Source organism: Nomia melanderi, chromosome 11 (genome assembly GCF_051020985.1).
Source record: "Nomia melanderi isolate GNS246 chromosome 11, iyNomMela1, whole genome shotgun sequence".
NCBI classification, from domain to species: Eukaryota; Metazoa; Arthropoda; class Insecta; order Hymenoptera; family Halictidae; genus Nomia; species Nomia melanderi.
In genome coordinates this window covers 6,029,350-6,045,919 of record NC_135009.1, presented here as the reverse complement: position 1 = coordinate 6,045,919, position 16,570 = coordinate 6,029,350, and the positions used below count along the sequence as shown (strand labels likewise).

At 37.8% G+C, this 16,570-nt stretch overlaps 1 protein-coding gene and 1 long non-coding RNA gene across 2 annotated transcripts in view; both read left to right on the top strand.

The window, feature by feature from the left end:
* The window catches only part of LOC116428870 (uncharacterized), a 123,162-nt gene that overhangs the window by 40,394 nt on the left and 66,198 nt on the right, over positions 1 to 16,570 (top strand). The gene's annotated exons all lie outside the window — the stretch shown is intronic.
* Positions 6,521 to 16,570, top strand: part of LOC116428871 (uncharacterized) — a 39,421-nt gene continuing 29,371 nt past the window's right edge. The window contains exons 1-2 of the long non-coding RNA XR_004235374.2: positions 6,521 to 6,827; positions 14,108 to 14,288. This is a non-coding gene — a long non-coding RNA (uncharacterized LOC116428871). The remainder of the gene's footprint in view (positions 6,828 to 14,107; positions 14,289 to 16,570) is intronic.

The following is a 16,570-nucleotide window of genomic DNA, read 5'->3' as shown; positions in this document are numbered from 1 at the left end:
AAGTAAAGTACATGCAAATTCAACAATGGAAAAAGGTGTTAACGATATTAACTTTCATATTGAAAACTTTAAAGCAATCTTTTCTTAATTTTTTAAACAATATTAATTTATAAATTAGTATCTTTATTTACATAGCGTAAAATCGCATAGAAAATACACTTATCGTTTTTATGAAAAGCCACACGGGAGTCATTTATATACTCGGTAGTCCGTGTTAACAGTTTCAGCAAAGTATAACAGAAATGTATGCAAGAGTAATCTTCAACTATGTAACACCATGAATATTTAATGAACATTTTAAAAGATTCAAAAACTTTAACTTTTTACTTAAGCGTTCTTTTCTCTTTTTATCATAACGAGAGAGTGAAGAAGCGACAAGATCTAAAAAAATGAAGATGTAAAACGTGCTGAAAATATGCGAGAGTTTTTAATAAATATCAAAGAAGTTTCTTTTTTAAACCCGTCTTATTTATATGCGAGAAAGACAGTTTTATATTACTGTGTCCTTGAATTAACTTACTTTTTTAGGATCAATAAATCTTTACTGTATTTATTATAGGATCTGCGGGTAAACGGGTTATATCATAGTGTATTTCTAAAGAGAGATAAAATATTGCAACCTATAAAATAATCGTTAATTCGATATGACAGCGCTTCTACTATGGAAGTTTAATCATTTTTATATCGAAATAAGAAATCACGCTTGTTTTATGGAGTAATCCATTTGATCAGGTAAATCATTGAAGATGTTGTTCGTAGAATATTAACTATGTTTTTAATGACAAGTTTTCAGAAATTCGAAAGCCGGATGTCTTTTTATTAAAAAAAATATATTGCCTTCCAAATTAGATTTAATGTATAGTACATAGTATCTAATATAAACAAATAAGATAATATAAGTCAAATTAAAAGACAAATGGTCGAATACCAAATAGAATAGTAAATGTTAAAGTAATACATTTTCCAAATGCATAATTATTCAAATAACATTAACTATTCTTGTAATATTATAAATATTAATGTAATACAAAATTTAATTTTATAACGATTACTTTAATATGCAGTTACATTTCAACAAATTTTATATCTAGTATGATCTTAAACATTTTATAATCAACTTCATACTCCACAGTGTCAACGCGCATATCATTCCTAAACACCCTCCCAAACAAGCGTATCATCCACAAAAAGCCTTTGTAGCTAAAAGAACCACTCAATTTAAATGCAAACTCCGTCAGAAAGGGAAGTCTCTCTCGACCGGGTCTCGTCTAATTCCTCTCATAATCTCAGCGTTTAAAATTCATGCGGCGGCGCGCCGCCTGCATTTATTAACTCCCTCGGCCAAGGATCCGTTACAACGAGACTAAACGAACGCGGCTGGGGAAGATATTTGGTTACGGCGGAAAGCAACGGACGCGAAACGTCTCGTGAAAGCGTTTCGTCCAAGACATTTTGTTGTCCCGTCTGGGGCAAAAGCACAATAAAACCTGCCGACGCAAGAAAAGCGGCAACCGACGCGAAACCGCGTGGCCCAGTCGAAACGAGCCGCGTGTCCCGTGTCAAAGCTGTAAGTGGCCCGCCATTTCAACGGGCGAACCCTTCACAAGCGGTTCTGCATTTTCACCAGGACTGAAGGACGGTGTCAGGGAGCTAACATAAGTATGTACTGGTGTAACCCGCCTACCACTTGATGGCTAGGCTGAGGAATGCTGGTCTAAGTGGTCAGATTTCATCTTTTCTCATCTCATTTTCGATGATAATTTGCTGTTCGTTAGTACGGTTACACGTAACTAATCAAAACTCGAAGCAAAACACGTAGTAGGAGACCTCTATTGCCCCTGGGTCGTCTTGCTAGCCATCAAGTAGTCGCTATATAGTCCCCGCCAGCATGGAGCTAGGTCAAAGATTAAACTATTGAGGTAGAATCTAAACTTTTCAAAATCGGTATCAGTTTATGTTGTCAAACATCAGATTGGGAACATACTTCTGACGATTTGTCTGTCCCATCATTTGAAGTATGAATGTATCTTGGCAGCGATTATAATTATTTGGAATCATGGCTCCATTTGAAATGATACTAATATGAACATTAAGTTGCGAGAATAATTATCGTTGGTAGTTTTCGATCGTTAGTGTTTCGTTTATTTCGTTCTACATTCACCAAAAATCAACAGAACGTTTCCCAATATTTCGTTGTTCGTTATTTCTTCTAAAACTCCCTTAGTCAAATAATAACAGATATGTTCCTAAAATACTGATAAGATTGCTTACAAAATTCACAGCGCATTTGGAAGCGGAGCAGTGATTTGGAACAGTTACCCAAACATATTTTTGCATGCAGTCACCATTACGTCCGCCACTTTCCGCAGCGTTACCGGTCCCGAAGAGATTGCACAGGCAATCTTCAGAAATTGCAGAACTCCGAGACTGCGAATTCATCTTACACGGTCCGCGTGCCATTTATCAAGCGCATCGACGCGGCGCGGTTCGCCGTTGCGAACCCTTCTGCTCTTTCGTTTTTGGTTTATCGGCGGCCGATCGATCCGCGGCGTGCGGTGATTTGCCACGTTTTTTGCGGTGTTTCTTGCCGGGAGATGGAACTTCGGAACCGCTTCTACCGGAAAATGCATTTTTATTTTCAACGGTCCTTGCATTTTCATTTGAATCCGCGTTTACCTCCTGTCGGTTCTTTTTGCTTTCGTTCGCCGATGAACGAAAACAGGAAAAGAAGAATGATGGGATCGAGCGATTCGAAATAAGCACATACGGTGGCTAATTTTGGTGATGAGTATTAATAGAGTTTTGTTGTGTATGGAGTCATCGGCGCGGTGGGATTCTTTGGTCGACGGTGTCTGGGTTTGTTTTTATCCAGATTTTCAAAGGCTTCGTTTTACTTCGTACCTTTTTATAGGTAATTTATGCTGACAGCTGATTTTATTGGATTTAATGCAAAAATCAAAGCGCCTTCTGCAAGTACGTGTTTTAAGAACATCTAGAGAAGTTGATAAATAAGAACGTGAACGGCTCTAGGCCCTAAATTTCAATTTCGAAATTTCAATTGACAAAGGAATCCATCTATCAATTATCCACATTCTCTCTAAGTAATTATCTAAAATATAACGAACCAAGAAATATGGACTAAATAAAAAATATTATACAGTCCATGGTCCTATGTCCTAAATTCAATTTCGCATTTTCAATTTACAAGGAAATCTACCTATCAATTACCTACATCATCTCCAAGTAATCATCTAAAATATAACGAACCAAGAAGTACAGACACAATGAAAGATTCGAACGGTCCGAAGTTTATGAATGTTTTAAATATCAATTACAAAATATTAAGTCACAAAAGAATCTATCTACTGATAATCCACGTTATCCCCAAGTAATCATCTAAAATGCAACAAAAAAGGAGGCACAGACAAAATAAAATACAATCAAACGAATCGTCGAAACGCCGACCAAAATCATAAGATTTTAATCTCCGCCTTTTGCAGCGATACATAGAGGAAATGTTCAATGATGAACTTTAATCATCGCCGGGCAATTTGCCCCTCGTCCTCGTGAAATTTCCGATGTTACTGGTAACCATCGAAAGGCCCAGTCTCAGCTCGTCTCCGTGCTCCTTAATGTCTGGCCAATGAGACGGTCCACCGCGATAGGCCATTTCACCGTCCGCTAAAAATAATACTCGCGCTATAAGCGCAACGTCGGTCCTCCCGCGTGTGGCGCGTCTATCACGAGGAAGGGGTTCGGCATCGAGCAAAAGGAGCATCGAAAACGGAGAGAGGACGGTTTAAGTCGGTTGGTAGGTAAAGCCGACAGAACGCGGGAAGGAAGATATATGGCGTCCGACAAATTCGAACACGTCAGACGCGCTCTACGGGCTCCGCTCGGCTCGGCTCGCCGTGCCACGCCGCGGTGTATCGCGCGCGAAGAGAGGAAGGACGAATTAACGCAAATGTAAATATTCGCAGCTGCCATTCGCGCGCCGCACGAAAGGAGAAATTGCCTCGATTAACGTCTTCCTCTGGGCAAAGCGGCGGTCGAGGCCGATTTTCCCAGCGATAAAAATCGCGAGATACCTGATCGGCCGGGATTCGCGTCGCCGACCAGTTTCCCCGCCGCGGCAATATAAATTGGCCCCTCGCTTACCCGTTTATACCCGTTTTAATTAATAGTAGAGCGATTTTTCCGCGACCCGCCTATACATCTCTCGCTCATGGTCACCGGTCCCAGGCAGTTTTATTCGAATTTAAGCGGGTACGGGTAATATTGGAATATCGATTGAATTTTTTATGCTCGTAAAGTTTTATGTTGGAACGCGGCCGCCGGATACGCGTCGCGTCGACGACGTGGCTTTTTGGTATTCGCCGATTTTTTTCTTCGTTTTCGTTTGTTTGCCTTCGTTTTCTCTTTCTTTCCCTTCGTTCGTCGGGTGTGCCGCGAACGGTGACCGTATCGTTTTATGTATCAATGTGTATTATGCAAAGTGCGCAAATGAAAATTAGTGTTCCGCCGACATCGGCTCTTACAGCCGGCATTGAATTAATACATATTCGAAACGGAGGCCGTTGAGTCTGCGGATACGACCGCGAGTGTTCTGTAATGCGGTTGGAGTTTACAAGTAGCTTTTAACGTTGGACCGCTGTTGGTAACGCTGCTGTTTGTTGCAGGAAGTGTTTTGCATTTTTAATGATAATTCAATCGTTTAGATAAGCCATTACGTTTCACTCATAACATTATTCCGTGATTGAAGGTTAATATCGGTGTAATAACCAAATGATACAAGCTTCTTTGAATTAACTTACACGTACACACGATGGAAAGAGAATGTACATATCGGGAATTTAATGTTAGTGTCATCAACATTGATGTTGCAAGTGCTAATATTAATTATTGAATAATCTAATAGTATGGTAAAAGAATCGTTCTCGAACGTGTTTACCTACACCAGAAAACAAGTTCGGAAATTTGGTTACAAAACGAACTAAGTTTCTGCTTTACATATAGTATCTGATATACCTAAAATCCAATATAGTAATATTCTCATTTCATATGCAACGTAATAAATATCCCAAACATCTTCTTAATTTCTGTTTCATATCGCATTGGCAATTTAATTCGAAAATCTGTCAATTCAAACATCGAATTAACAAGCAGTTCAATTTAAAGTACGTAATCATTAAGCACAAGGTTCTCCATAAAGTGTTCAACAAGAAGAACTCTCCTAAAGCTTTCCGAAATGACACCATTGACTCTTTTTTACTATACTCGTTTCATTTAGATACAGTTTCTACGCTGGCTGGTATTTTCCTCGTCAATCTATGGGGTCCATGGGAACCTCCAGCTGAGAAGAGGCGCGCGCGCGCGCTCGTGCTGTTCCTCTTCGCGGACCACCCCTTGTCATCTGGGCGTTACGACTACGTGCTCTTCCTACAATCCTACTGTTCTCGTTTTTTGGCTTTCCTCCTCGTGGCCGTCTCGTCGAGCAGACGACTTGGCGCGCGCCACTTTACGTCCTCGAGAAGTTACGGGCCCTCCCGAACCTCCGGGAGCCCGAATCCTCTCCCTCTCTCTTTCTCACCCAACTTTTCCCGTTCAACGAGACGCTCGGTCGTTCCCTTTAGCATAAAGTTATAATTTCATCCAGTAGAAGCCAATAAAGTAAAAGTAGTGTAAATTTTTCGAGGGTTTTATCCCGCACATTATCGTCAGAGATGTCAAGATCAGATAATCCGGCTGGTATATACGACGGAGGTCGGACGCGCGCCAAGTCTTTATTCGAGATAATTTATCTGGTGTACCACTTTTGTCGCTGTCCGCGAGAAAATTGTTTTTAATTGACCTTCGGATCGAATTGTCTTTTGGCCCGTTAATTAGATAGAGATGCGATTCACGGAAACTAGTTTTATGTGATTGTACAAGTGTAAATAACACTTTAGGTCTTTTGTCTTTTAAGTTTCTAACTTTTTTTTTTAAGGTGAGACAAGAGCTGTTACTGTATATGGTTCTGCGAATCATCATTCAATATACCTACTGTTATTACGTTTATATCGTACACTTTGCCAATTGAAATTTTAATCAATGCAACAAATAAAATAAAAATAAAATAAACATTTCAATTCAATTTCATACAAGCTCGCTTTATATTCCATTCAACGAGTTCTTTAAAAACTAATAAAACCATAGACCCATTTAACTTCATCCCTAAAAACGCCTACGCAAACACGAACCACGTGATTCAGATCAACCCCCGTCGATAAAAACGGACATCAAAGATTCAAACGTCGCGATCCATCCACGTCAAACTCTGCCCACGTAACGTCTAATAAAACGTGTGGAGATGGCCACTAGAATATACACCCACTCGAAAATCGACTCGCCCGCCGTCAAGATAAAACCCAATCGTCCCATTTATTCGGGCGGTGAACCTTCGTTTCCGGTTCCCCGAAAAACGCGTCAAGGAATCAGCTGATCCGCGTCCGCGATACGGCGAACGCCGAACGCAGCGCCGTCGGCCGCAGTCGCGGCGTCGATGCGAATCAGCCTTCCACCTCCTACGTCCGCCAGGCCAGGGATCCCTTCGTGCAGTCCAGTTCCGATGTTCCTGCGCGACGGTACGAAAACGATCGAGGGGGTACCGCGGAGAGCGTGTCCGAACGTGTTCGTGTTCCGTGCTTATCTCGTGCCCGTGGAAGTCGCGTTCGTGTCGCGTGTTGGTTCGTAAAAGCGTCTTGTGTGAAGTAGTGCGTTTATAAGAGATTAGACCACAGGAGATCGGACCGCTTTTTCCCTCCGTTCACCGGATCACCGGTTGACCGGTAACGTATCGCAAGCCGCAACACGCTATAGTCGGTTGAAATCGTCACGGTGACAATTGGATTCACTCCGAAGTTTGTGTTCCACCTCCCCTCCCCACTTCTTATCCGCCGGGCTAACTCTTGGCATTACACGACGAGCATTGTCACGGATACATGGAAACGTAGATTAGGTGGATTACTTCGGTCGAGCGACCGGTGTGCGGCGATCGGCGACGCTCTTGTTTACGTTGCTCGCCGGTAAGCCAGAGTAGGGCCTGGAACAGAGAGAAAGAGGGAGTCGCCGCGGTGGAAACGGACAAAAGGGATTTGAATGTGCGACCGTGTGTGCGTGTGTGCGCGTGCCTCCATCTACGCGCGGACGTCTCTTTTCCACGCGAAGATGCTCGGCATTTGTATCTGTAGCTGCGGGACGGTCGTTCGCGTCCCGACGTGATTTTTAGCTGAATATTTTGTCGTGGTATCGAGCCGACTACGGCTGCACGATAATAACAGTGAGTTTCTTTCGTGCAACGTACCGTGTACACTCGGTCGCGTGTATACACACCGCAAGGCTGGCGTGTTGTGACGCGTTACGTGACACTGTTTTTCGAACGGTTTTATTCGCGGAGCGGCAAGGCTCTAGGTGGCTCGTAATGTTATTCCGGAGGAATGTTTCGTGGTTGAGTGTAAGCTTTGTAAAATTGATGCTGTTTTGATCGTAGGATCACTATTTTCCTTTTTTCTTCCTTTTTTTTTGCTTTTTGTTTTCTTATGTGGATTTCGTTCATCCATAGATCGGTGTTTGCGTACGCAAGGACGATTTCCATGAGTCGTTATACAGTATAATGTGGTTCTTGGGAATATGGCGTGGGATATTGGAGCAGTTTTATTGTTCGATGCGGGAATTGTTGGTCTGTTAAATACTTTCCGGTGTGCCTCGGGCAGTTTATTTGTATCTCGAAATTAGCAGTGGGGTATGGTGTATAATTATCGAGTTGTATAGGAGTTAAGTTACGATGTTCGCATCATTATCACAATTTATAGTATAGTGTGATACACTTTTTTGTTTAGGATTTTAGCAGTATATTCCTTTAATATATATTTTTGTAGTATATTTTGATAAATGAATTTTGTAAAGTATCAATTTCTTTTTAAGATTTTATTTTTACCGCGCGCTTTATTATTAATATACAAATATGTAATATGTATTTTTCCAAATAGTATTTTTATTTGAATATAAAATTTTCAGTTAAATATATTCAATACTGTATATATTGGAGTATTACATTAAGGAGCTAAGGATTTGAGAAATCAAGAAGTGAATGTAATACAATGATCTGGTATCTGAATAATGTAGGTTAAGTTTATATTGTATAGCGTCGGTAACTTTAAAATTATTTTAACAATTTAAAACATCTCTAACATGAGTTGCGTGTTGTATACAAAAATTTAGATGAAATTTAATAAAAATTGTAAAAATTGAGAATTGGAATTTAATACTATTTTTTCACAGAAATACATTAAGAATAAAGAAAAGCTTTATCAACATTTTAGGTAAAGTTCTTATCTCAGTACAAACATTAATACTTTCAACTACATACAAAACTACATTTTATATTTTATGATACTACTTTCATATTATATATCAAAATTAATATTTAGTCATTATACCGTTTCTTATTATTTTATTCCAAACTTTAAAATGTATAAAAATAAATTTGAAATGCAGTTATTCCGGACAAAGAGTATCCAATAAAGCTTCTTAACATACCACATACTTCACGTAAAATGAAAAGTATAATCACTCCTTTATCAAAGATGGAGTACTGTAATATTCATTGAAATAACAACAAAGTCATACAAAATGATGCGTGTACCATGATCAAGCATTAAAAGATATTACTGAAACAATTATCCCAGATATTACTGAAACAATTCTACCACCGTTGGTAGAATGACTTGGCAGAACTTATTTTACTTTTGCGTTGAAACATGCAGAAAACAAGTTCCAACCCCATTTAACCCAACAACTATCCTATAAACATTCATTATCTTCTCAAACAATAAAGCGTAGTTAACGCAGAAAGTACCCATTCATTTTGCAATCGCTAAATCTCTTAACCCTTTGCACTCTGAGTCCGTTTTACATTTCCTTTTCAATAATTTCATATTATTTTAAATGTTTCATTTAAAATCTATTTCGAAACACAGTTAATTGACGTAAAAAAGTGTAAACAATTCTTTTCACTAATACCATTGAAACCAATCTAATAACATAATACAGTTTAAAAATATCTCAAAAGAGAAGCACATTTTTCAATGAACCTAATGTCAACTCACATTCGAGGTAACAGTACAAAGAGATAAAACAAACAAAAAACCAGTAAAAACGTTCCGATTAACATTTATGCATCGAATCACATAATTCCACCATTCCGTGTTATCCGCGATCACTAACAATGCCGGCCGTTACGGCCAATACACGAACGTTGTTCATTGCATCCATCGTTTAGCTTAATCGAATACACTTCGCCGTGGGTAACAGAATTCCGGGTGAAAGTTAAATTGGCCAGCCATGGATTTGACCAACAAATAACCAAACTCGCAGTTTATTGGTGAACAGACATGCAGGTCCGCGATAGCCATCGGGTCGGGATGTGCCCGCGCACAATCAGAATTCCCCGGGATCATCGATAGGGTCGACGATTTAGCGGTCTGCAGATCGTGCACGAGTCACGTACACCGCAAAGAAGTCTCGCTAGTGTATACGTGCACACATCCCCCCCCCCCCCTCTGTCTTATTTGTTCTCTTCGTCGTCGCACGGTCGAACTTAGGGGGGGCCATATTTTCTGTGCCGAGGTTCGGTTGCCCGGCCGTATGAAAGTGAAAACCAGTTATTCTCTATCGTTTCGTATTCTTCCCGTATTTGGTCAGCGAATGAGATCGTCCCGGTCGCGCTCGTTTTTGGGAGGCCCCCGATTGATTTTTAGTTCGAGGGATTTCTTGCAGCCGGACCTTGCCCTGGACCAACGATCGAACGATCCATCGATCGGATCGGATCAGATCGGATCGGTGAGGCCGGTCGTTAACGCATTCATCCGTCGGACATACTGATTTCATTGTCAGCAGATGCCCATTACCTTGTTATTACGAGACAGGTGAAAAACAGTTACTCTTCCTTAATAGTCCTCCTTCGAGATGTTTGCGCTTCTTGCTGGTTCACGGAAAAGGATGTTTCTTTATTTATTCTTTGCCGATTGTTCTGTTGTTCCCTGTCGCGAAGGGAGTAAACTTTTTTTGTGGCGAAATTATTAGGATGTGAAAGATCCTTTTTTTGTGTCGAACATCCTTAATTAGAGGGTGGAGAAGATCACTTGATTGTTTTTGGTTTTTAGAATTGTTTGTTATTATTCCGTATAATGTTCTTTGATGAAATGAAACAAAGATTCCTTTGAAAATATTTCATGAAACGAAGCGTGAAGTGAATTGTATTGTAACGATAGGACAAAAATTCTTTTTAACGAATTAAAATTTAATATTAAGAGTATTACTTTTTACCTGTCGAAACTTTTACAGTCTACTAGAGTACGTACGAATAAGCGTCGTGTTACATAGTATCTTTACAAAATCCAAACTACAAAAGAACATTTCATTCACTTGTACGGTCCTAATATGAATAGAGGAGACGTTTCTCCAGCTGTTGAATGGTATCGCACCTGCTCCAAATTCATTGTACAAGACGTTTCTGAACGGCAAGTGAAGTACAATAGGTCCATTGAACTCATCAAGTGAAACAAAACAAGTTGTGCCAAACGCAATTCGGTGAAACAATTATTTCTTAATACTAAAATTAGTAAGTTCCTTGAATATCCTATCTTTGAATATTGCCCAAACATCTGTTCCAAATATTTTATACATTTATACAAGTTATACATAAAATCAAACGTAATGTTCATACAATAATAACAGAGAAAAAGGAGAATCGGTTTATTCCGCGCCTATAAAATCGCCCAGTAATATTTTTCGTCTGTCGAACAGCTTGAGAAGACTCACCGTTCCAGTGAAGGAATTGTCTCTGCGCGCATCCGGCGTTGCAAAATTAACTGGTTCAGGAAGACGGACGAGTTTTATCGCTGCGTAACAGATAAACGTATATCGCTCTATCGCAATCTTGCACCTGTTTGCACCCCGGATGATTAGGCAATTTCGCGAAGGGAAATGTTTCCTAGTTCGCTTTGGCGAGTGAACCGAAGTCCATTCCTTTTTGTTGTTACACGTGTGCTTCGGGTGATGCTCCTTCGGGGGACCTACTTTACTCCGTACATCCGACACGCAATTTATCATTCCACGAATGCTATCATAGCCTTGGATATCATCGGTGCTTTTCTTACCCCTTTGGCTATTTAAAATGCGATGCTTCCTAACGTGGACGTCGTGCTTGTACGCAAAAAAAAAAGAAATTATGATGAAGGACGTGTTTCGCATTAATCCTTCGAGCTTGAAATATTTTTGAGATTTTTCTCGAAATAGGTGATAATGAATTTTTAAGTCATGTTATTGGAATTTCTTTGACATTTTTGTTTAGTGTAACTTGTTTTGACGCATGAAGTAAAATAGTATATTACATTTTCCATAAATAATTACTTAATTAATTTTATTTGAATAATTGTTCAAATAAAATATCTGTTTTTTATTTGTCTTGTTATTGTATACCAATTAATGTTATTCGAGTTAGAATGAAATATATCCTTATGATCGATATCAATATTGAAAAGTAAAAGAATAAGTCAAAACTCTAGAATAAAATTATTTTATCTAGAACTTTGATCATTACCATGCAGAGTTCAGCTAACACGTTGTTGAACGGTCACGAGTCCACTCGTGTTTGCACTTGCATTAGCTATTTCAGTTTTTGAAACGCAGGTCAATATAGAGTATTGCAAAAGCAAAATATTCAAAATTATATAAAAGATATGTCCAGAGTTTCATTTCATTCCATTATGTATAAATAAAGTATATTGGAGTTTATTTAGATTGTTTCAACTTTCATATTTAATTACGGAATAATAACCGGTGACACGGGATAGCTCCTGCGTATAATTGCCGATCAACAATATAGTAACTACCGTTTAAAACAATTTCAAACTTGATTTACCCGAAAACGAAGCTACAAATCAACAAATTCCACGTTTCTAATTTATTGTTGCTTATAGAACCATCACTTGGTACGCTATACTACGTTACGTGTCCAAAACAGAGTACAAAAACTCGCCTTGTATTTCGCGGTTAACTCCAGATAAAGTCCCTTTATTCGAACGCCCTTGTAAGCTCCGCCAGCAAAGTCACCAGCAAGGAACATCAATGAACACCCGTCATATTTTTCCACCTGGTTTTCGTGGCTCCCTACCTTTTTTTAGATTGCTTTCCTGCACCACTTGGTTGACCCGCACCTTTTCTAACCGGGCAGCTAGCAGGTGCGAAATCCTTCGGCTCACGGAATTCAAGTCACGCGTCAGCAGGTGCGACGTGAACGGTTTTAACGAGAGCCATTGGTTCCCTGCGGCCAGCCTTATTCTCGAGGAATCGCACTGATTCCGAGCAGTGTGTTTCCAGCCGAATGTTTACTCCAGAACTGAACTCCTATCGGCGGACCTCTTGTCCTAAAATTGCTAGCGAGAGAAATTGAAAAAGGCGGCAGGCCGGGATAGAATGGCAATTGATCCCGATTTATAGCGGCAAACGCGTAGTCCCTATCCCAGGAAACTGTTTCGCTTCGGACGGAGTTGGATTTACGATGGTTCTTTCCGACTTTGAGTAGCTTTTCTGGTTCTTGACTCGGCGAATCTTAGCACGACTATAGAATTGATTTTGGATTTATCTGTACCGCGTAATTCCTTTTTATTGTGGCATCGTAGAGGGTGAAGTATCTACAACTACCGGAAAGATGGAGTTAAGAATTTGTTCAGTTTCATTACCTGGAAATTTTTATTTCTGTGGTGTTGTTATGTCGTTTTTATTCCATTTACTGGTACCTTTGTTTTAAGTGCTTTGAGACGACTTGAATCAAATATGTTCTAGTATATTTGTTTTTATAATCTTCGGAGCGTAATGCATATATGGTGTTTTATTTGAATTAAATTAATTTAAATTGATTTAAATTAAATTAAATTGGAATAAAGGTTGTACAACTTGTATCGTTATTTATTGGCTTCGAGATATTTGCATGTTCCCAGATAAAACGAACGTATTGTGTAGTGATATTAGTGTGTTAATATTTTTATTCCTAACATTTATCATACTCCGTCATATCAATATAATCCAATTTAATCTTAACGGTTTTATAACTGTCCAATGTACAGCGTATATGAAAATTAATATCAGTTCATTTGATATGAACGAGAGATTCGTTTTCATGCTTAATGATTTTGTTGATTGCTCAAGATCGAGTTCGTTGCTTGAAAATAGAATGCAGTGGTGTATGTAATATCTGCTCTGTCTCACTCGTATGCGAATTGTTCTCAGAGGGAATAGATTTTACGTTATTTCAATATTTTTATTTCCTTGTATATAATTCTAATATTTATGGATACTTCGGAAAACGTTACTCCAATTTACACGATTGCCTGGAGCCTTGTCGTTAAAATATTTTAATATAATTCTAATACAATTATTCGAACATAATATTCGATTAGCTATTAAGAAATTAATTTCATAAAGGATTCAATATATATAATGCTGTATTAGTCAATCTTCTAATTTCAGACATTTGAATATACTATATTAAGACTACTTTTCTAAAAACAATAGAATGCAAACAATATGCAACCAAAATCTGTAAATCTGTTGTTAATAATTGTTTCTCACTATCTGCCAATTTTTAATCGTGCTAAGGGTTAAGGTCATTATCTACAACAGTTTACTTCTATGTTTTGATAAACTAAATCTTTATAAAAAATTGTAATATTCAAGAATTTACTTGAAACCAGTAAAATTGGATTGATTATTTCAATATTCCCTGCTGAATAATAGAAATACCGTGTAAAATGAAATAGTACAAGAAACTATAACAGATAAAAACGATCGAATATTGTGTTCAGTACGAAGTACATTTATGGGGCCGAGATAATTCGAGTGGCAAGATATGCTCGATCTTTCTTTCACACGTCTTGCGGTGCACGGTTTCAGTTTGAGTAGCCTTAAATGAACCCTTTTGTCACCGGTCGCGGTCGGAGTAGCGTCCGTCCTTCGAACGGCGCGTAACACACATTAAAATTAACCCTGCGCACACGATCCTCGGCAGTGTTGTCCCATTCATCGGCGCAACGGCTTTGTACGGGCGAAGGAACGTCTGAAGCGTTCGCGGTTACCCCGCGACTGCCTTCGGCGAGCATGAAAAATAGTGTCCAGTGACGTGAAACGCTGCTGGCAAGGATCCTTGACTCCGAAACTCTAGACGCCGCGAGGCTGCCGTCTCCGACGAGGTAAATTTTGCATTTTCTAATTGCGAGCGTTCTCCGAGCGACACCGCGACGATCACCCCCCAGCGAAATTTCAACCCTTAACTTCAATACGGATGTCTATGGTGCGCTTTCCTTTTTCTTGTCTTCTGTGACTCACAAATGTGATAGAAAAAGTTTTCTGATAGTTTCCTTGAGATACTGGATAGAATTTATGGAACTTTCTTTAACCGCTTTTTCTGGGGTTCATATTATTCATTCCTGACAGAATGTATTAAACATGGATATTATTAAATTCTTTTCAATTCGAATTAAATATTGTTCTTCTGTTATCATTACAATTTAGAACAAACGTGGATATGGAATATGTTTAGAATTTTTCTGTTTTTTTTTTTCGATGAAATATCGATGATGAAGTTGTGGTATCGATCATAGTTGAAAAATGAATCATAGAGCAAAAGTTTTATAATATATGTATTCTGTGGCAAGATTGAACATTATCGAAATAACGTGTTATTCGAATAAGATTTTTTATTCTCCTGTGCTATTTGCTTTGATACTTTATATTTGTTAATGTTATTTGAATGGGATATATTTGAATAATAAGTTTTTATTCTTTTCTCAAGTCGTACTTACTTCAGTATTGTGGGAGTAAATAAATACAAATTATTCATGTAAATAAATGGAATAATTGCTGCCTTATGAAATTTTTTCGAATCATTGTCTTAGTTATATGTTTATTCTAGTAATACATATTTCTAATGGAATGTTCGTTATTTATATAAATCTATGGGAATGTATTATAATATATTCAAACTAAACTTGTCCACGTTGTGATATGGAAAGTGGAGAAAGCAAATAATATCAACCACAGATGTTTCAGTAAATTTACATTTTCATCTGTGAAGTAATGAAAACAAGAATTGAGTGAAAATTTTGTATTTCTGTCTAAGATCGTACTGAGTACTGTAGTGAAAAATTCATTAATTTGTATCTGTTTTGAATTCATTAAATTCACAGAATTTATTATAGAGATAAAGATAGAAATCGAATATTATAAAGAATGTGTAATATTGTTTATATTTGAAAGATCTCATTTGCGATTCATTTCTTTTTTACTAACCCACAAATTGTTTTTTCCTTGTATACATAATATTGCTATATTATAACTACAAATTACATTATAATTATAAATGCAATTAACATCAGTTAAACCAACATTACTACATTACCTTGCAGTAGGTACACTTGGTAATGGACAACTCGACTTAACTCAATTAACTCTAAAGTGAGTTCTCTTTCTGTGTAATTATTACCATTAATTTGTCTCATAATTTAATATTTTTCACTGATGACAACAGTTTATCGCAATCTTTTTTACTGTCTGAAGTGCAACTTAATTTCAATTGTTGGTTGGTCAAACTTTCTGTTAAAATAATTGTTTATTATTTACTTTTAGTTTATTATAATATATCACACACATTTATTATATCGCTTAACTTATCAGTCAATATTACTGATGTATAATCCATAAAGAAAATATTTATTTACTCAAAGCAATCATTTCTCGTATAAATGTTTTGCGTTTAAATGCGTACGACTTTACAAGATGTTTCTGGCGCAGACACGATTCAGTTACCGCATGAAGTTTCAATTCGTAAGGCTCATTTAATTTTCTCAGAAAGATGTTCTTCTGCGGGGGAAAAAATCCGATGCAAGTAGTCTGCTCGGAAGACTCGCTTATCGGCGTCCAACTTTCTTCCCTTGTACACGTTCAACGCAGCTAGGCGTGAAGTTAAATGGAACAAACGTTGATTAAAGTTTCTCGAAGAATATTAATTGTCACGACTGTCGACTAATTGTAAATGGTTCGTTCGAAAAACTCGAGACATCGCGAGACTTTCTTCTTCGCACTTTATCCGTGACGGAAGAAAGATTTACGTTACCGATTATCAGGCGCAGATGCATTGTCTTATCATTCCCTCTTAATTTCCATACTTAAATTCTATTACGACGAAATTGACTTTTCACTTTTTTCAGCTTAAAAATAGGTTCCCGTGATACTTCTATTTTATTTTCTGACGTTCCTATTTAATTTCATCGATATCATCTAATTAAAATATAATAAAAGCAATAAAATTAGATGAAATCTGTTTCCATAAATGATAGTATTCAATTTCTTGCACGATAATCTTTCTACATTTTAATTCATTTTTACACTCTAGATGTTTATATGAACTTTCGATTACATAGTTAATTTTATCAAAATATAATAAACATTTATTTTAGTTTAAAAACTCTAGTCT